We start from the raw sequence: 18,970 nt of genomic DNA, 5'->3' as shown, positions 1-18,970 counted from the left end.
ATTATTAAATTAAATATTTTTATTTTTTCAAATTAAATAATTTAAATTTGATTTGTTAGTAAATTTAGATGTTTTAATTTTTAAATGATTTAGAATTATTTTCATTTCTAAAAATATTTTGAATTACTTTCATTTGTCAAATGTTCTTAAAATATTTGTTATGAAAAATTAATTTCTTAAATATTTATTATGGAAAATTGAATTATCTTCATTTAAATATAATTAATTTAATTTATTATATTTCATTATAAATATTTCAGTGATTTTGAATGATTAAAAGTTAACAAAATTCAACTTTAAATATTTAAATGATTAAAATTTTAAAATTGATAAATGCTATACATATCTGCAAAAATATGTTACTAAAATATTTTCTTCTATATTTCTATAAAAGCAAATTCTTGTATGCTGGTTAAATTGGCTTTATTATGTTTTCTCTCTACTCCTTTCATAAACACAAGCTAGTATAGTAAAAACAAGCCTCCTGTAGTAAAATAGAATGAACACTAAACTTGGAGTCAGAGGATTTAGATCCAAAACCCAGATCTGCTACTTTCTCTTTGTGTAACCTTGGCCAAATCATTGAATGTCCTGTTGATCATTTTCCTCATCTGAAAAATGAGGAGATTGTATAAATTGACCTCCAGGGTCCCTCAGACCTCTAATTCTGTAATCTCAATTTGTTCTTTGATTGCTTTTTTTCCTAAGAAGGTACTTCCTGAATTTTATTCTGAATTTATTACATAAGTCAAAGGAAAGAACAATCAAGCTGAAGCCTTAGCACTAGATTATAATGCAGTAACAAGAGAGAATAATCTGCTCAGTTGACAGTGAGTAATATTGCCTTGAAGGAATCTCCCTGTAGCAAACTAGCTGTTGTACAGGGAAACTATAAATATGCTGCTGAGTTACCTGAACCACCTCCAGTAATGCCATCGACAAATACCTCTTAGGAAGATTATTTAGTATGTGGTTGTTAGTCATTCAGCCAGAAAGCATTTAGTAAGTGCCTACTATGTGTCAGGCACAAGTGAAACAGAAACTTTATTTATACTTTGATAGCTTCCTTCTCTTTATGCACACATTGTATCATTTTTTTTAAATCAGCACAATACATATTAAAGACTACAAGTGAAGAACCATTTACTGTCCTTTTGAAAACTGAATAGGGTTAAAGGTTTCAACCTTTCCAAGTTCTCTGTCCCTAAACACATTTAGGAATATGTTAGTATTTTCTCCTTGTCCAGAAAGGCAGTGACTAAATTCAGAAGTGTATGTAGATTGCAGAAGAGACATACAAAGCAGACCTCTTGTCTCTGATGTATAAAACAGTGAAAAGATGAAAAGAAAAAAAAAAGCTTATTGATTCAATCACAGCCCATAGCATGATTGAATGAATGGAGGGAAGATGGCACTGTTCAGCTGTTACACTTCCAATGTAATTCCAGAGCTAGCTAGATTGCAATCTCTAGTTCCTGTAATCATGCCTCTCTCTGCCTAGTTATTTCTCATGCCTTACTTGAGCTTTCCTGTTATTTTACTCCCTACTTTATTATTCATAAACTGATTCATCCTCCCTTTGGCTGTGTCTGAGTGAGTTATTCCAAATCCACATTGGAACAGGCAGATTCCTTGGAAAATAACTCTTGGCTATTGTAGATATTTTTGTTGATTTTATGGACAATTAAAATGCTATCATTGGAATAATTCTCAAGAGGAGGCATAGGCAAGAATCTCTTCTATCCATTTTAAATCATTGATATTCTATGGTGATTCCTGATAATGATGTTGGGGGACACATTCTTGGAACATAACTTTTAGTAATGTTCAAAACCATTTTATAAGGGCTATTTGAATATCAATAGAAAATTGTTCTAATGTTTAAGTGGATTTGCCTGTTCCAAAGAATGAGGCTGGTGTTTTTCCCACATACCCTTACTAAGGAATACTGATCTCATAGAATAGAATGGTTACTGCATGACAAAAACAAAGATTGTCAAAAGTCTTAGTATAGTTTAAAACTATTTAAACTTAAACACTAAATTTAACTTACCTACTATCTAATTTCAGAAGAAAATATTTTAGTAATATTTTATAGAATTTAATATATGAAATTCTACTTAATTTTTTAAAATATATTTAAAGTTTCAACTATACTAATACTTGGGACACCCTGTATATCATCTTAGTACCTCAAATTTCCCAACTCTCCATTAATACCCAAATTATGGTTATCAATATATATGAGAGATTATTGCATAGTAGATACAGAAATGACCGCAACACTAGAATGATCTAGGGTAACATCCTGCTTCTGACACTACTGGCCTGTGAGTTCAGGCAAGTGACCTCTCAGTTCTCATGGGACCTTCCTATTGTAAGATTAAAATTAATATCTAATAACTCCAAGTATTATATTTTATAGTGTTTATTAATAATTACTTGAAATAGGAAAAATACAAAAACAAAAGTAAAGACACGGGAGAAAAATTCTGCCTGACACTCACCCAACCTCCCAGCCACAATCAGGGAAAAAGATCATGAGAGTTGGGGCTACAGCAAAACATATCCTCCCTATGTTAGCACATATGGGAAGCTGGGATTTAGAGTTCTGGGGAGCAAATCCTAATTACATACTATAAGACCAAAGAATAGAAAGTGTGGGCCTGCATGGAGTGGGAATTTCCTGACATGGGAGTTCTGCACCAATGAAATTTCAAGTGCTGCTCTTTCCCTAAGAAATATTAAATCAGAAATAAATAGACAAAATCTCATGACTGCCAAATTTTGAATTGTTCCTCATGAACAATTATCTGTATGATAACAATGAAATAGCCAAGGAATTAATCAAGAAATTTATCCAGTTTTGAGTCTAAATTAAATGTTCCTAGTCTCCCACACTTGAAACAAATCTTCTTTGACTTTTCTCTTTCCCCAGCATCTGGGAAAAAATAATTAGTTGCTATCCCATCAATTCTAAATTGCACTATATCAATTACATCATTACCCTGGTCTTTAAGAACCTTTCCACTACTGACAACCTATGAATCTATGATCTTAAGATCACTCCTCCACTTAAGCTCAACCATCACTGATCACCTTTAACCTGGCCTACTCCAAAAGCCTCTCTTCTTCCTGCCAAACTCTTCTCCCTAGGTCATATTTCACAGCTGCTTAAGCATTTTTAAGGTATTCTTTGTCTAACCATATCATCCCATTTACTCAAGAAATATAGACATTCTTCATTGACTCTAGCTTCAAAATACAAAGTGCTTAATTTGAGACTCTAGAACCTCTACATTTTATTGTAAATATGACTTTAACTTTTATTTTAATGCTTTTTAATCTATAGCTTAACAGGTGATCTAGCTGTTTTGCGATCTTTTCTTCTATAGGTACCTTATACCCTTTCTCATTCTTCAAACATTGACATTATCATCTCTACATATCAAAATCCTTATTTTGCTTTGATGCTCAGCTCATATGACATGGATTTCATTAAAATATACAAGACAGTACAGATAAAGAGACAAATTCTGATTCAAGGAGGTAACTCTCTACGTGGACATTATGTCGCTCTTTAGATTTTCTTAAAGCAATTTATTTGGATTTTTTCCTTGCCTTATCATGTTATACTTTGTTTGATTTCTATATCATTACACCCTCTTTCTCAGATTGTATGTTGTCAGCATATAATTATTTTTTTTGTCTTTGTACTATCACATAATAGACAGTTAATAAATTTTAGTAAGAAACTTCTATAGAGAAACTCAAATTTATTTTCCACGTACCATTAATTGAAGAGAGACAGTATTAAAAAAAAAGATGCTCTATGAGAGCCCAAATAATTCCTTTCCAAATAAAACTGAAAAAAATGCAGGCAGCCAAAATGCATTCTGGTACACTGTGGGCTTTTTAAATAATATGACAAAGTCTATTGTGATTACAGGAAAGGCTGGGACACAAATATAGAGACACCTTTCAGGGAAAGTCAGATCATATTTTTCATGTCTGCATGCTAATCTTCTGTTTGGATATCTTTTTGAGGAAAGGTATTCAAGGGACAGTAGGGAAGGGACAGCAAAAGGAATGTAGCAGAAATATCAGCAAAGGGCTCTTAGCTTATCAGAGCTAAGTTGTCAGTTTATTTTAATTTAATTCAGACTCATTGATTTATTAGTCAATATTGATATCAATTACATCTCTGTAAATTTTGGCATTTCAAGTTTGGGCAAGATTTGTATTGATCTTAAAATACCAGCATCACTTTATATGCTGAGTTTCCACTGAAGATAAGTTAATCTGGATATTGATGGTTTAAGATTGCTATGCACTATGCAAAAACTGACAAGTTTGAAATGGTTTCCAATTTAAATCAGGGCAAGCTGACTTCTGTATCCAGAGAGACCAAGTTACTTAGGGAGTTGATAAAATTACATTTTAAAAAGAGTAAAAATATCACCAGATTTGTAGAGAGAACATTTACTAAGCTCTTCTGTGCCAGAAACTGTCCTAATTTCTTGAAATGTAAATTTTAGCAAATAAGACATCTTCTACCCTTAAGAACTTATAATGTGGCTGGAACCAAGGTAGCAGAGAAGCTATAGGCAGGAACCCATCTCATTTCTACCAAACTACCCTCCTAAAATCTATGATAGAACACCTCTCAAAACAAATTCTAGAGCAACATAACCCACAAAAAGACAAGGTGAAGTGAATTTTTAAGCAAAAACAACTTAGAAGGACAGTAGGAGGGATCTTGTTCACCCACCAGCACTTGCAGCTACAGGAAAGCAGGGAACCCTGGTCACAGTTCCAAGGAATAAAAAGACACTTGAGGTTACTCACAGAGCACAGCTCAGACATGGAGAGTATTAAAACACACCTCTCCATATTTCTTACCACCTTGGAATTGCTGAAAGCAGGTAGGTTCCCAGTATCAGCTCTGAAGGGAGCTGCACAAAGAACCTGAACCTTAGTTCAGTGCTCCTTGTAACCACAGTTGCAGAACCCAGCTTTAATAATTTCTTTTTAAACTTAAAGAATAAAAAGGCAGGATTCATTTTCACATTTGAGAGGAAGATAGGAGAGGTGGGGAGGAGAGCAAATGAACTTTACTCTCATCAGAACTGGCTTAATGAGGGAAGAATATACACAATCAGTTGGGTACAGAAAGCCTTTACCCTATAGGGAAAGTAGGAGGGGAAGGGGATAGAGTTGGGGGGCAAATTGGAAGAGTTGGAGATCAGAAGCTAAACAGGAATATATAGGACAAAAACTAAAAACTGTAAAATAATGGTGCAAAATCTTTCTTCAAGGTTCTAAAAAAGGCTTCATTTCTTAAATGTGTAGAGAAATGTATTGAATACATAAAAATACAAGTCATTCCCCAATTGATAAATGGTCAAAGGATATGAACATGAAGTTCTCAAAGTAATTAGAGATATTTATAAGCACAAAAAAATGCTCTAACTCACTGTTATTAAGATAATTGCAAATAAAAACAACTCTGAGGTAACACCCCACACCTATCAGACTGGCTATTTTAACAGAAAAGAAAAATGACAAAACGTGGAGGAAATATGGAAAAGCTGGGGCATGAGTTCATTGTTGGAGGAGTTGAGAAGCTGATTCAGTCTTTCAGTAGAGAAATTTGTATCTATGCCTAAAGGGCTATCAAACAATACATACCCTTTTCCCCAGCAATACCATTACTAGATTTGTATCCCAAAGAGATTTTTAAAAAGGGGAAGGACCCATGTACAAAATATTTAAAGCAGCTCTTTTTAGGGGGACAAAGATTTGGGAAGTGAGAGGATACCCATCAATTGGGGAATGGCTGAATAAGTTATAGTACATGTTTGTAATGGAATTCTACTGTGCTCTATGAAATGACAGTCTCAATTCAGAAAAATCTGAAATGACTTACATGAATTGAGGCAGAGGTAAATAAGCAGGACAAGGAGAACATTGTACTGTGATAGGAATTCTTTACAATGAACAACTGTGAATAACAGCTATTCTCAGCAATAGTGATCCAAAATCTAAAAGGAAGCCTGATAAAAAAAAATGCCATCTACTTCCAAAGTGGGGGGGGGACCTTAATCCAGAGCAAAGCAAACTTTTTTTCACTATCAATTTTTTTAAATTTGAATTTCCTTCCATAAGATTAATATGAAAAAATATTTTATATAATTGCACATGTGAATCTATATGAGATTGCTTACCATCTCATAGTAGTTAAGGGGTTGGAGGGAAGGAGGGACGGAGAGAATTTGAGACAGTTTTCTTTGAAAAATGTTGGAAAATGTTACCTGTAATTGGAGGAAAAATTAAATAAAAAAACCTTATAATCTACAAAACTGAAAAGAGAATTGGAATAGAAGGAGATAGAAAGTGAAAATATACTTACAGGTGTCCAAAGTGGGAAATTCTAATGTGTTCTAAGGAAAATGTATGTGGTCATTTGGTTTCTCCAAAATTATATTGATGCAAATAACACATTAATCAATTTCACCAACAAACCAATTACTTGATGTTTACTTTGCTTCTGTAGGCATAAATGTAGAAGGAGAAGACAATTTCTTATTCTATTTTGTGTATGTGTGACATATTCATTTGCTTCTAAAGTTCTTCAATATGTAGAAATGTATTAAACCAACCTTACTTTCAACTAGAATAATTTTTTACATATCTATTAATTTTAATAAAAAGGAAGATAAATGCTTTGATGACTCCCCATGGAAATGATTGCATGGGGAACTGAATTTATGCCTGCCTTTCAAAAAAAGGGCAACATCCTGATTTGAATAACATAATACATTATAGGGTGACAGGAAGTGACTGCTTAAGTTACTTTTGTGTTCCTTCCTTTATTAATTTATATTTCTAATTACCTTTACACAATATATTTTATGAATAAATCAATTAAGCCATAGTAACAGTAATAAATTAGGATAATCAACTTTGCATGGCTTAACTATTATCAGCAAAGCAGTGATCCAGGGTAATTCCTAGGGACTCTTGGCAAAAAAGGCTATCCACTGCTTTAGAAGAAAAAGGTAGAGCCTGAATGAAAGTGAAGCAAGCAATTCTTCACTTTATTTCCTCATGAGTTTTTCTCTACTGTAATTAATTTTTGTCTCCTTTTACAACATGGTGAACATGAAAATATGTATTCTATAATAACATATGTACAACCTATATCATATGTCTTGGGAAAGGGGGAGGAGAGGGAAGAAGGGAAGAACATGACTTGTAAAATGTCAGAAAATGATTATTGAAAATTGAACCCATAGAGAACCACCTCCATGATTTCTAGCCTAAAGCCTCCTACCATCCCAGCAGGAAGCACCATGATTGTCCTGTGCCCTCCCCTTGGGCATCTCATTCCTGTATACTTTCAGGCCCAAGAAAGCTTCCAAACATGGCCACCCTGGCTAGTTCTGACTTGAACAAAAATATTAAGCAATTGTAAATGAAACTGTCTCAAGGCAATAAAGTCAAGGCTATCTCTATCTGGATTGAGGACATTGATGAGATTCTGTCCTGTAAAATGTGGACCCTAAGCTGTGAACCATATGCTTTATTCCTGATTCTCTGTCCTGAGACCACTTATGGGAGGATCCTAAAAAATTGGTTTTCTGTGAAGTTTTTAAATAGCCCACAGAGACCAATTTGAGATATAGTTATACATGAATAATAGATATGGTCTCTAACCATGGACCCTGGTGTGGCATAGAGCAGGAGTATCTTCTCATGGAAACAGAAAGATATCCTTTTAGTTGGCCTTTCAATGTGTCCCTGGGCTCCAGGATTCATATTATTGTGTGTGGGAACTATCTAAGCCTATGAAAGAAAGAGATATAGAAGGAGCTCATGACTGTGCTTGCCTATACACTGCAGTCAAGACTGGGGGGACAAATGCATATGTTATGCCAGCTCAGTGGGAGTTTCATATAGAACCTTGTGAAGGGATTGAAATGAGAGATCAACTCTGGGTTACTTGCTTCATTCTCCATCAAGTGAGTTGAAGATATAGGAATTGTATTTTTTGATCTCAAGTCAATCCCTGGGAACTAGAATGGTGTTGGTTTCCACCCTAATTTCAGTACCTTAGGCATGAGAAAGGACAATTGTCTAAAGTATATTGAAGAAGCAATCCAGAGCAACACCAGAATCACATCTGAGTCAGGATCCCAGAGGAGGTCTAAATGCTCAATGCCATTGTGAATTTTAGTTTGACTTCACCCTGCTTAGTCTTTAGAATTCTAGCAACCAGGAATGTATACACCCCCACTTAAGGATTAACTGTGAGGAGGATTTCCTATGACCAACATGTGTTATCAAGTGACAAATCAGAAACAACTGACAGACCCGCTGGGCTGTCCTAAGCCAAGCTTAAGCTACCATTGGTACATGTGAGACTGAGGAAGTTATGTAAAGAACTGCCTATTTATTTCATGTCACTTCCTCTCTCTCCCTCTGTCTTGGTGAGGTTGGGCTCTCTCTCAATAGCGTTGGGTTCTCTTGGCAATGTTGGGCTCTCATGGCGGCATTGGGAGCGCTGGGCAGCGCTTTTGGCATGCTTGCAGGTTTTGGTTCTATAGCATGGTTTATGTGAGACGTCTTCCCTAAGCGACCTTGGTGAGTGGTAAGGCTGCTGATTCCTCCTTCCTTGACCTCCTGAAAAGGCACTATCCTCCAAGGAAGCTCATCATCTCAGAGGAGACCTCGTGGCTGGAAGCCGAGCTAGATTTAATCTTCTGAGAAGGCCCCTTGGCTGAGGTCTCTGAACTTCCCTTGGCTTAGACTAGGCCAGAGAAATCTTATACCCTTTTCTCTCTCTATCTCTTCTCCTTCTAAACTTCTTCCTTCTCTTGTAATTAAACCACCATAAAAATCCCAAACTGACTTGAGAATTTTATTGGGATTGAATTTAAATCCCTGGCAACCACTAATAAAAATTCAGGCAACAACCCTAATTTTATCCCTAACACCTGTTATATTTCAGTGAGACTTCTAGCTTCACTGTGTGGCCAACCATGGTGCCAGAATATGAATTCCCAGGATGGTTTTACAAGAGAAATGGGGCTACTTTGATGATCACTTCCCTTCTGCCAACTTGGACCTTTACTCAGTATCAATGGTGCTTATCCCTTCCAGTCTCCTCAATAAGATAGGATATGAACCCCTTTGGTACAAAAACTAAGTGGACTAAACCTACAGATACCTTCTGTATCCCACACCCCATAACTCTTTCCTCATGTCCTCTTCCACCTCACCTCTTCTCTCTTCCAAGTTTCTGTAACATATTAACTAAATATATATATATATATATGTAATTTTTTGTGCCCACAAATAAATGCCTTGTTGTTATTGATATTTTGTGGAGAGAAGGAAAAATATTGGACAATGTTTTTAATATTTCCTTCTTTTCCCATCTTTGATGACAGAGGAATAGTATGTTAGTGTGGAAAGGCGTTGGGGGCACATAACCACTGCTTCCATCTTATCAAATTTATACATCAACAGAAACTTATGTCTTCCAGGGGCAAAAAAAAGAATAAATATTTGGAAAGAAAAGAAAAAAGAAAATTGTACTGATATAATCTGAGGAAAAAATTTTAAAACTTTAAAAAATCAAGTCAAATGAATGAAACACAAAAGCAATGGTTTACTGATGAGGAAGAGTTTTCTTTCTAGTATTCAAGTTGAGTCAAATTCTGATTAGGTGATAAATACAAACCAAACCTAAAGTAAAAAGAAGAATAACAAACTTTCATAACAGGATGATACTAAGGAGAGAGAGTGAGGACCAAGGAGTGAGTGGGATCCAGCTGTCTGAGAATCTGAAAGACTTTGGTGACTTCCATAGAATTCCATATGAGGTTAGATGAATTTCATAACATTTGAGAATAAGTGAATGATTGAAAGCATTTGGCCTTTATTAGTTATTTGGCTTCTATATTGCTCTTAGCACCTTTTAGTTGTGACCCAATGGCTTTTCTTTCTCTTTTATTAAGGAATGAAAAGAGTGAATATAAATACAAAAGTATATGCACATCTTAAAAATAAATGAGCTCTAATTTCATTCTAAATGAAGTGGAATTGAAAACCTCAGACAGGTAAACTGAATTATTTATAGCAATGGTCTCTAAATTAATATATATATATATATATATATATATACACACACACACCCATCATCTGAAAAATTAGCTTTCAGCTTAAAATTATTTATATATTTTATGTTTTTACATATGCAAATATATGTGTATACTATAGTCATAATAATTATATATGCTAAGAAACTTTAAAAAATAGACATTTTTAAAGGATTTGATGAAGAAATAAAATTTCAATAAAGTGGCCCTGAAATGAGTGTGAATGGGATATCTTCAGATTGTAAAGGAAAGAGACTTGAGGTAAGGAGAGTGAATAGAAGACTATTTTGGTAATGCAAACAAGAACTAGTAAAGGACTATACTTTAGGAATGGGGGTAAAAGCACACAAAAGGAAACATATATCAAGAGATATTATTAGAAATACAAGATTTGGTAATTAATTTATTTAAAGTGGGCTAGGAAGAATGTTACATAAAAATAATACTAATGTGGAGAATTTAGGTAACTGAAAGAAGGTAATGTCTTGAATGTAAGTAGTAAAGTTTCAAATTGGAGAGGGTTTTACATAAAAAGATAAGTTTTGTTTTTAATATAGTGCCTATCCAACAGGAAGAAGATATTGTGGAATATAAACTCAAGAGAGTGAATAGCTATATATCTGGGAATCATGCTTAGAGGAGTGGACATAATTAAAGCCATGGAAGTAATGAAGTTCACTGAGTGAGGACAGAAGAGAGGAAAGGAAAAGGGGGAAAAGAAAAAAGAGAAAATTAGAACACAATAATGAGAGTAAGATTCCACAAGGAGAGGGTACTTCCCAGTATTAAGTGGTATAGAAGGTCAAGATGCAAGAAGATTGAGAAAAAAGTCATCATATTTGTCAATTAAGAGATCATTGGCAACTTTGAATAGTTTCTAGTCAAAGAGAAGTCAAGTATAAAGTTGAGAGCCTAATGGAATAGAAAAAATAATGGTGCTCTCATTCAAAAAGGAAAATTCAGAAGAGGGAAAGAAAATGCAAATTCAGGCCATCTCTGCACGCCTATCTTACATTATTCATTCACTCTTTGTCATAAAGAAATGGAAATTTGCAAAGTTTATGCTAACATATAAAATTTGACTTAATCACCCATCATTGCAATTCAGCTACAAGACCTGGAAAGTCAAAATAAAATCCTTTCCAAATATAATTGTAACAATAATTTGGATTATTAATATGTAGATTACCAATCCAGCCTTAATGTAATTCAAATTATTTCTTGATTTTAGAGAGTTCTTTATATGTATTTATACCTTTACTTTCTTAGATTAGCATTTTCCAAACTTTTTCAGTTATTCAAATTTTTTTGTTATCTAAAAAAATTATCCATTGTCCCATTTATTTATAATTTATTCTGATTTTTTGAAATTAAAGCTAATAAAACAAATTTTCTTTTGAAATTACATCTTATGATGTTCTTATTTAATGTAAGACCAAAACTTGGTGATAATGATCATGAAAAAAAAACATTAACAGACTCTAAGTGGAAATAAAAAATTCTTAGGGCACTGGCATGTAACAAGGTGTTAATGTAAACCTTGTTAGACCAAATGACCAAAGTCTGTTGCTGGGTAACAGTTCTTAAGACTCAATAGGTGGTAATCATCCATCCAAGCCAGAGTCCTTAGGCTGTCTGGTTACTATGGTAAGAGACTTAAAATATAATTTTAATTCTTTTATCTCTCCAGCTGCTTCTGTCTGCTGTTATTACTTTTGGGGGGACATTCTGAAATCCTGTGGTCAACTTGTAGTCAGAACAAGAGAAAAGTTTGTTGTGGCATGAGGCAAAAGGAAATTATATTTTGATTAATATCTATAAAATTACAGAAAATAGGGGAAAAGAAATGAAGAATCTCATATAAAATGGCAAAATGGTATCTTATAAGAAAATCATTTTTCTATTGCTAAATAAAATATGTATACATTTCCCACTAGCAAGATATTTGTCTTCCCCATTTTGAGAGATATGTATATCCATAATTATTAAGACTTTTAGAAAAATAAAAGCGCATTTTCAGATATAAAATTAAAAATTCATTAACATAAGTAACAGTAGAAAGAATTTCCACATATTAAACCAAGAGTAAGGGGGGAAAAAGATAAAATCTTTTATTCATGTGACATATCACTGTACACATTTGTTTTGAAGGGCCAAATCCTGCCTTAAAACATCCTGGAATATACTTATATGTCCCTTGGCAATTATAGTCAGAAATGCAGTAAAGGGTCAGAGGACTATCCTTGATATCAGGATCACCATGGTTCAAGTCCAGTTTTTGCTACATGTTAGCTGAGTTATAGAATAGTAGTGGATCATCTGATAGGACTCTTCTAGGAAGGACTATACTTGTCAAGAAAAACCTGTGTGTATTTCTACTAGTTATACAATAAATAAGTGACTTAGCTTTATAATGCTATTTTTTTCGAGTTTTCATCTTCCCTATTATTCATGCTAATCAAAAAGTAGCAAACACTTTCATTTGTATTAAATTTGTTGATACATTTATGTTTCTGTTACAGGAGACACTTTACAACAAATATCCAAATAGTACCCTCTACCAAGTACATTCTCCAAAAACAATTTATTGTTTATAAACAGATTTGTTTTCATTATTATTTTCAAGACAGGAATAAAATATCTTGTAAATCAATCAACCATTATTCTCAAGGATTTTATACTGTAGTAAGGATTCAGGACAGAGGGAGAAGGGGGGGAGAGAGAAAGATAGAGAAGGGGGATCAGATATCAAGGGGATTTAACTGGGAAACAGACATTTATATGCTACAATTCAGAGATTCTTAACCTGGATCCTATGAAATTTGTGTTCATTTAATATTTTGAAGAACATACAATAATATAATTTGTTTCTTTTTTTAAAAAAATGTATTTTATTTTACATGTTTAAAAAATAATCTGAGGAGCCAATGAGCTTTGCTAGCCTGACAAAATGGTCCATGACAAAAACACAAAGAAATAAATATTCAGAATCCTTGGCTAAGAGTTAAGTTTCCACTGGAATTTGCCAAGTAGGAGAATAGCATGGTCAGATCTATATCAGCCTTTGTTGTCAGATGTAGTTCCTGTCAGTAAAATTCTTTTCGATTCATTTTTCCTAATTAGAAGAAGTAAAAGGAGGAAGAAGGAACAAAAACAATCATTCTAATTTAGAAAGACAATATTTCTTTGCATGTGGATAACCCTATAGTAGAGCACTTGAAAGTTTTTCAGTTCTTAAGGGCTGAGATTTTTTATTTGCTTAAAGGAAATAATAGTTGCTTCTAGGAAAAAAGAAAATTAAAAATCCAATTACTTATATAAAACAGACAATAAAGTTTCCTGAGATTTCCAGGGATGGTACTATATATAAAGATGACATCAGTATTATGATCTCTTTTCCTTTTTTGGAGAGAGATATAATTGTGAGAAAAGAAAAGGAGATTAAGAAATTGTCACGCTAGTCATGTGCAACAATGTACTAATGATTCTAGTTGATGTTGATGACAATAGTCATTCCAAAGACCTTTTACCTACTAGAATTAAGTGATTAAAGTCCCTTAGGTGAGCTCAAGACCTAAAGGGCAAAAAGTACAATAAACTCTAATTTATATTGAACATGCTGATCAGAGTAAAGAATTGACTCCTGTCCTTAAGGAGTCTGTTTAATCATTGTATTAAAGCAAGAAATCTGACTTTTCTGGTTGCTATGATTTAGTCAAATGAGCATTGGTTTGGAAGTCAACGATCTGAGATCAGAGTCCCACTAAATTGGGTTATTAAGAGCAATATATATCCCTGAGAGTCTTTTTTCCTTATCTGCAAAGAGGTGTAAAAATAATCACTCTGCCACCTCCTTAAAAGGGTTTTTGTGAGGAATAAACATTTTGTAAACTGCAGAATCCCTGGCAAACATCTTTTATTACTAGAGTTTGAGACAACTGACCTCAATCAAAACCAGAACTTTGGAGTAACAGGCAATGTGGGATGACAATTGATAAGAAAGAAGACCTGAGTTTAAATGATGGTTTGAGTCACTTTCTGAGTGATTTTGAGCAAGTCACTTAACATCACTACTTCCTCATCAGGCAAATGAAGAGGTTTGACTAGATGATCTTCAAGTTCCTATTCAATTGTAAATCCTATGAACTATGAATCCAATTTTTGATATTTACAGAACTTTTATAACCTAATTAAGTGCAAAGAAAACAAAAAAAATAGAAAACCCTAAAATGTGAAGTCTGATTACAAGTAGATAGTTGCCATAGGCAAAGTCCACCCTCACTCTATCGGTTCCCGACGTGGCGAATGATCAGTCAAGAAAATAACAAATGGAAGACAGCTTAATCATTACAGCCATGGGACTGCTTTGCATCTGATAGCTGCTCCACCGTAGGCATGCCTGGTTTTTCTTTTTATACCCATTTTCTTGGCACACATATACATTACCTAACACACATGTTCAAAGACATAATTAGGAAAGTGATACATTAACTTTTAACAAACCACTTGATTAACATTCCATATTCTTGTATTGTGATTATTGACAGCATACAAGATAAATGATTTTGTCACAGGTGGCTTAATTTTCTCATTACTCTGTGAGAAGTTTTGAGCTTACAATCAAGAAAAATTACTTATTGCTTTTAATAAAATGGAATAATTCATCAACAGTTCTTAAAAGACAATTCAACAATCATATCATTGAGGTTGAGGGGTACTGGGAACGCAATTCAAATTTAGATGGATCATTTTTCAAGCTTTCACCAGGGAGTTTCTGAATTACTGATTTGTGTAATCGAGTCACTGAGGCATATTGAAGCTTGCTGTACTTGTACTTATTGTATGGGCCTCTATGATTGATTTGTGTGCTGACTTCATGATAATAGGTTTCTGTAAGTTGGAAAGTTTGGGGCTTGGCTTATAGCTGTGGTATCACTGGGGATTATGTATTTAAGTAAAAGTTAACCCATAATAGTCTTTTGGAATTAGGTTTGAGGGTCTGTTCTTTTGATGATGTTTTAGAGAATTAGGGTGCAGGTATTTTGCTCTTGCATTATTCCTTTTGAGACTAAGGGGAAGAGTAATCATGCCAATTTTATAGGTAAGGGGTATTGATGAGAAAGGTCATGTAAAGGGGGACTGGGTGGGCAATCACATCTTGCCAAGGGCCACTCTGTGGCTTCCTTAGCTGCCACACATGACTCTGTCAAGGCATTGTGGCCTGATGGCTCCCAGCAGATCTTTGTCTCCCTATCTCTTTATCTGTAACTACCAATCTCTGTATCTTGTCTATCTCTCTCCTTCCTTCCATTTCCCTCTTCTTTCTTTCTTTCAAGTCTCTTTCTCCCTGTGTCTATCTGTCTCATTTTCCTTTTTTTCTTTCTCCCTTTCTTTTGCTCTCTCTGTGTCCCTTCCCACCCACTCCTCTAACCTTTCTCTCTGTGTCTTAGAGAAATATAGACACCTGTTCCCATTCTGTATTGTAACACACATCATTACCTGTTTACATTCAGGAAAAGAGAATGTATACTTAGATTCTATCTTTTGTATGTTCTATAAATTCCAATCCAGCCACTTCTCAGTCACCAGTTCTTTTCATCTCCACAATTAATTAATATAGTTTTCATCATCACAGCACCAACTCTGGGTCTTCATAACCATTCATCTCTAAAGTCTCTATCAAAATTTCCACATGGAATGAGGAAAAGAAAAAAAAAGCATCTGTTTGCTATGACTGGGTAATCATTGGCAAATCCCCTTAGTACTCAAAATCACTTTCTCTAGCTATTGTAAGAAATGTTAGTCCATGAAATTTCATTATCAAATTTCCATTATGTAACCTGTTATTATATAATGATTAAAGTCATTTTGTTCTGAGCTTTGAAAGCCATTAATTCTTTATAGTTTTGTTTAGTAATATAAAGTTACTTCCAATAAATAATGCATAATTCATTTAAATTAAATGTTTATAATATCAATAAAAATGACATTATTCTAGAATTGTGTTTTATTGGCTTTGTTTGCTTGATAGTGGACAGGATAAATATATATGGTGGACCATTGTTTTCACTGGTATAGTGACCTCTTTAATGAAGATACTCCCTCCCTAATGAAAAGAAGCACCTTATTTGAAACCTAGGGATTAAATGACTTGCTGAGAGTCACACAGCCTCATGTGTCTAGGCAACAACTGAAAACATGTTTTCCTGGTTTCAAAGCTAACTCTTTAGCCCTTAAACCTCTGATATTAGAAAAATTATTTTTCTCACTTTCTTGGTTGCAAGAGGTGGATTACAAGAAAAGCTGTGCTCCTCAGAACTGGATTTTTCAAATTGTGGTGCTGGAAAAGCCTTTTGAATGTCCCTTAGAAAGTGAGAAGATCAAATCAGTCAATATTTAAAGAAATTAATTAAAATTAATCACTGGACAGTCAAATACTGAAGGTGAAACTTAAATGATCTGTCCACATAATAAGAAGGCAGGAGTCATTGGAAAAGAAAGACTCTAATGTTGAGGAAGACTGAAGAGAAAAAAAGAGGATGGCAGAGGTTGAGATGTCATGGAAACAATGATCATGAACTTGGACAAACTTCTAGAGATTGTAAAGGACAGAAAGACCTGGTATGGTATTGTTCATGAGTCACAAAGAGTGAGACACAACTGAAGTGAATTACAACAAAGCCACAGTGTGTATCCTGGGAAGTGCTTCAAGATCCTTTTTTCCAATCTGTACATAGTATTTTGCTTGTTTTTGAGGAAGGAAATAGAATAATAGGATTACAACAAAGCTTTGGGAATATCACTGTAGTTGTTATGTAGATGATAAAATGTAAAATGGACAGATTTAATGTTTGAAGTTTAATTAGAAAGCTACTCAAATAATCTACATAAGAGGTTATGATAGCTTGAACTAGCAGAATGGCTATATGAATAGATAGATGAGGTGAGATGACAGAAATGTTGAATGAGTAGAACTGATAAAATGTGTTATAGGGCATTAGGGGAAATGAAATATTAAAAATGATATATTATATATATATATATATATATATAAAACATTTAGTGGCCTCCAAAGTTCTGTTCAAAAGTTCCTATCTGTAAGAAATATTTCCTGAGACTATGAATTCTTCCCCACTCTGAAATACTTTGTACTTTTTTTTTTGCAGGAGGGAGTATCTAAACTTATATCTTTAGCTATCCATCAATCTATCTATTTATCTCTCTCAAAGATAGACTCTCAACATCTACATGTTGATTTTTTTTCTTTATTATATGTGCCTAGAGAATAGCTTAATGACTTATTCATCAGCAATTCAATAAATGTTGATAGATTAATTGATTTATTTTGCCCTCATTTCCTATCAGAAAAAGATTATCTTTCCTTTTTTTTAACCTTTACTTTCCATTCTAAGGCAGAAGAATAGTAAGGGCTAGGCATTAAGTGCCTTACTCAAGATCACATATTTAGGAAGTGCCTGAGATCAAATTTGCACATAGGGTCTCCTATCTCTAGGTTTGGTTCTCAATCCACTGGTCCATATAGCTGAACCGAAAGATTATAATTCTTGATGACTTTGCCTCTTAGACCATGTTCCCTGCTGATACTCTGGTTTATATCAATAAAAGACAATATGTACATGTATTTTATTATTAGTGCTTTGTATGTGCTATATCTCATGGGCTTTTTTGATTCCAGGTGATATAATTCCATATGATATAAACTAGTATGAAAATTCCTGTTTCCTTGTGATCCCCCAAAGTAGTCTGGAATCTTTCAAACTCTGTACTCTTTATCTTCAGCCTCTAAATGGAACAATGATAAAATCCACCAAGGTATGAATCAAGATCAGAATATATGAATCAATTTGATGCTTTTAAAGAGTATGCATTTCATTCATTCTAGTGGCTAACAAAAGTTCTCTGCCGTATTTGTGGACAATAATATCTGAAAAATCCCTTTAATCTCTGTAACATATAGTGAGATTATACTTTGGCCTGTATATTGTCTTGAATTATCATAGATATAAACTCTGATTCATTCAAAAGTTACTTTTTTACTGTTTTTTAAATTTTTAATTTTTTACTATGAAGGTGATCCTGAAATATTTCATCTAAGAGATTCCCAAAATGTTATTGTTGTAACAAGTGAATTCTGCAATTTAAGCAAGCCATTAACTGTGAGCATTGAATTTAGATCTCTTAGCAATGACTCATCATACTAACATGAATTGTTTTTAATAGTTGCTCATCTAAGCAAATATATTAATTCTAGATAGATGGTGATTATGTATGTCATTTTGCATTAATTTATCCCAGATTCTTCACATCAATCCATCAAGGAATATTTATTAAGTGCAGACTATGTACTAAGAACTGTGGGTACAAACAAAAAAGGAAAGACAGTCCTTATTTATAATCTAAAGGAGGAGACAACAGGCAAATAAATACTTACAAAACATGCTACATAAGATAAATAGAAGATGATTAACAGAAAAAAAAAGGTTCTAGAATTAAGAGGAGTTTAGGAACGCTTCTCATTTCTTTTCCCTTTAAACCTTTCCCTAACTTCCTATCCTCCCTATTACTGTAGATGAAAATATCATCCTTCCAGTCTTTTAGGCTCACACTTTAGGAATCATCCTGTATTCCTCACTAATTCTCACCTCTCATATCAAAGCTATTGCCAAGGCTTCTTGATTTCACCTTTGCGACATATTTCTAACATGTCCCCTTCTTTCCTCTGACACTGCTACCACTCTAGTAAGGTCCTCATCACCTCAAAACCTATATTATTTCAGTGCCCT

At 33.8% G+C, this 18,970-nt stretch overlaps 1 pseudogene; it reads left to right on the top strand.

Moving 5' to 3' along the window:
• Positions 1–7,426: 7,426 nt before the first annotated feature.
• Positions 7,427–8,232, top strand: LOC130458125 (glutamine synthetase-like; annotated as a pseudogene).
• Positions 8,233–18,970: the final 10,738 nt, after the last annotated feature.

The sequence above is a fragment of the Monodelphis domestica genome, chromosome 3, assembly GCF_027887165.1.
Source record: "Monodelphis domestica isolate mMonDom1 chromosome 3, mMonDom1.pri, whole genome shotgun sequence".
Taxonomy (NCBI): Eukaryota; Metazoa; Chordata; class Mammalia; order Didelphimorphia; family Didelphidae; genus Monodelphis; species Monodelphis domestica.
The sequence above is the reverse complement of the archived record's forward strand: the minus strand, read 5'-3'. Positions and strand labels throughout refer to the sequence as shown.